This window comes from Neomonachus schauinslandi, chromosome 14 (assembly GCF_002201575.2).
Source record: "Neomonachus schauinslandi chromosome 14, ASM220157v2, whole genome shotgun sequence".
Lineage (NCBI taxonomy): Eukaryota > Metazoa > Chordata > Mammalia > Carnivora > Phocidae > Neomonachus > Neomonachus schauinslandi.
In genome coordinates this window covers 23,431,537-23,435,980 of record NC_058416.1, presented here as the reverse complement: position 1 = coordinate 23,435,980, position 4,444 = coordinate 23,431,537, and the positions used below count along the sequence as shown (strand labels likewise).

At 48.8% G+C, this 4,444-nt stretch overlaps 1 long non-coding RNA gene across 1 annotated transcript; it reads right to left on the bottom strand.

Moving 5' to 3' along the window:
• Window positions 1-2,237: 2,237 nt before the first annotated feature.
• LOC110577110 lies at window positions 2,238-4,193 on the bottom strand. Its single transcript, XR_002480098.1, has 3 exons — window positions 3,982-4,193; window positions 3,311-3,600; window positions 2,238-2,453 (listed from the first exon to the last, which is right to left on the bottom strand). It is a non-coding gene; the product is annotated as an uncharacterized LOC110577110 (long non-coding RNA).
• Between the last annotated feature and the right edge of the window lie 251 nt (window positions 4,194-4,444).

Here is a 4,444-nt window from a genome sequence, read left to right as displayed (position 1 = left end):
CCCCCCCCCCCCCCCCCCCCCCCCCCGCCCCGGAATTCCGCTGGGAGACACTGGCAGACTTCATTCTGAGGCAGCGATGCAGGAGGGGTTTCTGGAAGTTTGGCCCCCGTAGTTCCCGCTGTTTTGCAGGAGCAGTGGGAAATTGCTGGCGTGCTCCGCAGTGACACTCAGTGACCCCAGCCAAACCAGTCACTTCTCTCTGGGCCTCCCTTTTATCATCTGTACCACGGAAGGGGGCCAACCGGGCACTCATCCAGATCAAACCTTTGTTGGCTCTCTAGGACCAGTTTTTTTTTTTTTTTTTTTTTTGGTGGGGAGGGAGGAGGAGTTTTCCTAACATGATATTAAAGTGCAACAATTTCGCTCACAGTTTTAGGTGAGTCTCGAAGGCCACACTGCAGAAATATGATGGGAGCCTCCAATGTAACATTTTTCGATTTTACATTTAAAATTTTCTAGTAGCCACATTAAGAAATGAAAAGAAATAGGTGAAATTAATTTCAGTAGTACATTTGATTTAATGCAATATAAAAGTATTATCAGTTTAACATGTAATCAATTTTATTTATTTATTTTATTTTTTTAAAGATTTTATTTATTTATCCATGAGAGACAGAGAGAGAGAGAGAGAGAGAGAGAGAGAGAGAAGCAGGCTCCCAAGGAGCAGGGAGCCCGATGTGGGACTTGATGCCAGGACCCTGGGATCATGACCTGAGCCGAAGGCAGACGCTTAACCATCTGAGCCACCCAGGTGTCCAACATGCAATCAATTTTAAAGCGAGTAGTAAGGTATTGTTTTATTATTGGAAGCCTAGGGCATGGTTTGCACCTACAGCACATCTCCAGGGCTCCCTAACCACATGTGGCTCGTGGCCTCCACATTGCAGAGCAGAGCTCTGCACATTCCCAAGCGAGATGCCAGGTCCCCCAAGTGGGAATGAGAATTCTGCCTTTCACCTTGTGTGTACAAGCAGGGCATAGCTTCCTTTCCTCCCACTGAAATTCTCTTTCCACTGAAAAAATGTCTTCATAGTGAAGGGTGGCCATACTGTGTCTGGTTTACCCAGTATGCTCTGCTCTCCACCCCAGGCAACCTGACAGGTGTCTGTCTCCACCCCTCGCCCATCCGCTCTGGGCACGGTTCTGAGTAGGCAAGATCTGCATGGGAGAGACATAAGGAGGCTGCGGTGGGGTCATAGCTGACCTTGGCCTGTAGCCTTTGAGAGCCAGTGGGAACATCTCCTCTCTCCCTTATCCCACCCTGAAGGAGCTGTAAGCAGGAGGAGGAGGAGAACCTTGAAGTTGGGAACAGAGAAGACAGGCTCCCAGCCTGCAGCAGCCTCAGGTGGGAGAGTGAGCTTCAACTTGAAATGAGGTTTAGAAGTTTGGAATCCTAGATTATTTCACCAGACTGAGTTCACTCATTACTGAACTAAGACTATTTTGTTTCTAAAAGCAACCAGAGGATTTGTTTTAAAATATTCCAGCATAGGGGCGCCTGGGTGGCTCAGTTGGTTAAGCGACTGCCTTCGGCTCAGGTCATGATCCTGGAGTCCTGGGATGGAGTCCCGCATCGGGCTCCCTGCTCGGCGGGGGGTCTGCTTCTCCCTCTGACCCTCCTCCCTCTCATGCTCTCTGTCTCTCATTCTCTCTCTCGCAAATAAATACAAAGTTAAAAAAAAAATATTCCAGCATAGGGGTGCCTGGTTGGTTGAGTGTCCCACTCTTGATTTCGGCTCAGGTCAGGATCTTGGGGTCGTGGGATCAGCACCGTGTCGGGCTCCCTGCTCAGTGGGGAGTCTGCTTGGGATTCTCTCTCTCTCCCTCTGCCCCTCCCACTCGTGCTTGCTCTCTAAAATAAATAAATAAATAAATAAATTGTAAAAAAAAAATATTCCAGCACACGCAAAGTCTGGCAGAAATGCAAACTGATAAGACAAGACTGTTCATAACTATTGAAGCTGGGTGACTGGTTACATGGGGTTCATTATAGCATCTTAAAAATTTTGGTTGTATGTGAAAATTTCCATAATAAAAGTTTTTAAATAGTGGCCAAAGGACTTTTTAAAAGGAGAGGCACAGAACCTGTCAGAGATTCACTTATGGGTAAAATTAGAGCTAGCCCCACAGAGCAGGTTTCAATGGGTAAGTTATGGGCAAAAACGGTAAAATAATAAAATTGTTTTCCGAACACGTCGCATGAGACCCACTTGTCCAATGCACTGTTTATTTTTTTTCTCGGTGGTTGAATGTATATCTCCCATTCTCCAGCTATTGCTTCCCTCATTCTTTGGGGTGTACCTTATTGCTGGGACACCCCCAGTGCTCACCCCAGCAGGTTCTGGGCTCCCCAGCTTTTTTGGGTGATTTGATGACACAGTAGCTCCTTGCAACAGACACCCAGATGGATGTTCCCGAAGTACAGAGGCCCTCGGAGCATGGAAGGACGACCTCTGTGAAGATATTGAGCATAACGGGGGCCATTAGTCACCAAGGATCATTTGACATTTTGAAATGAACCCATGGTCTCTCATAAATAAGCCCGGACACCGAATATGCCTGGGGCAGGGTGGCTGTAGCTGGGGGTTGGGAGGTCCCCACACTTCTGCGTCAAGTGCCGTGGGATGCATTGTACAATGTTTAAATGTGTGTAAAGCGAGCAGCGTGAGCTAAGGGGTCCTTGCTTGTCTCCCTGAGGCCTACTGTTTGGAGCCACAGTCCTTGGCAGCCCCTGCTGGGCGGGTGGATGGTTTCAGTTACTATCCACGTTGATGACAAGCCTTTCCTGGCTCCTGTGCATGAACTTACCCATCAAGCCTGAGGCTTGGGTCAGTTTGGGCCCATCTGGCTGCCCTTTCTCAGACCTGGAAGGTGCGCCAGCCAGAAAAGCTATCATTCATGTTGAGTCCGTATCTTAAGGTCACAACTGAGGCCTCCACGAGCTTCTCTCCTTATCCGAGAAATAAGCATTTCATATAGCTTTAACTTTTCCCTGTGAGCAATTAACTAATACATTTTGAAGACTTGCAGGGAGCTAGGCATCGTTCAGTCCTTGTGTGAATTACTGAATCTTCACTGCAAAAACCCTGTGAAGGGGGAATTATGGTTTCCCTGCTGCATACATAGATGAGAAACCAGAGGGGAGGTTCCCAGAGGTTGCTGCTAAGTGTGACCTGCCCAAGAACATCCAGCGAGCCAGTGTAACCAGGTTCAGCCCAGCAACCACTGCGTGATTCCTCCTCCCAGGGAGCGGCAGGGAAGCAGGCTCCTCGTGGGTACAAATTGAAAAAGGAAACAAATCAAAAAGTACCTGATTCATGGAAGGCTCTGGGGTGGGGTTCCCCGCTGAGGTCCTGGAAAAGTCCAGCAGCATCACACGTCTCAGGCCATGAGGCTACAAGACATTCCAGTACATCCATGGTGATCTGGGGCCCTCGTCAAGCAGGGGTTCTTGGGTGACCTCGAAGAATTGGTTATGAAGAATTTGTAATGAGGTCACATGTTCCTTTGGATGTGCAGGAGCGTCATTTTCTGGGTGAAAGCTGCCCTCCACACGGCTGGCTGTGCCCGGGACGTGTTTGGTGGTCCTGCAGAAGCTGTCTGAAGAAATGAACAGACAATGCCCAACACTTGGAGTTCACTCAGTGCTTTCCTTACACGATTCATTTCTCTCCCCATAACATGAGAGCAGTGCTGTAGACCCATCATAGAGATAGGAAGCAGCAGCTGTGGCAGCCAGATCTATTGCTTGGCAGCTCGGCCGGGACTCAAAGCACACGTTCAAAATCAGATTTTCCAATTAAAAAAAAAAATGGAAAAGGAAAAGATGCCAATGGGATTTTAGGACAACTTCCCCTGTGTGTCTTAAGGATTTCTCTCCAGCCCAGGTCCTCTGGACTTTCTGGTCATACACTTCCCCTCCCTTCCCTCCTCCCAGCCCTTGGTGCTGATTAGTCAACAAAATACTTTATAGTCACTCACTTGGACAACGAGGGCAGAGTGCTGGCTGGACTCATCAGCAAGCCTAGGTTGAGAGCAGGTTTCAGGGTCCAGATTTCAAAAAATGTAGATCCTGCCAGGCTGGATGATGATTTAGGAAGAATTAAACTTCAATTTTCGATGCAGTACTTAGATCCATGACAGGGATATAGAACTCATTGAGCCTCCTTACTACAGGTTGAGGAAAGTGGAGAGCACGTGGTGGGGGGGGGGGAGAGGGTGTGACCTGCCAGACACAGGATTGTCTTGGCCCCATTCAGCCACTGGGAACCCAGGGCAGTTAGAAGCCCCCTTCTGAGAGGCAGACACCCCTGCCTGCCCTTGTTTGATTTCTTAGAGCTCTTCTGTGGGTTCTTTTGCACCCCCCCCCACCAGCTGTGTCTCTTTGGCCTCTGCCCTTTCCCTGCCACCCACTAGCCTGGACAGAAAGCTGGTCCTAACCAAG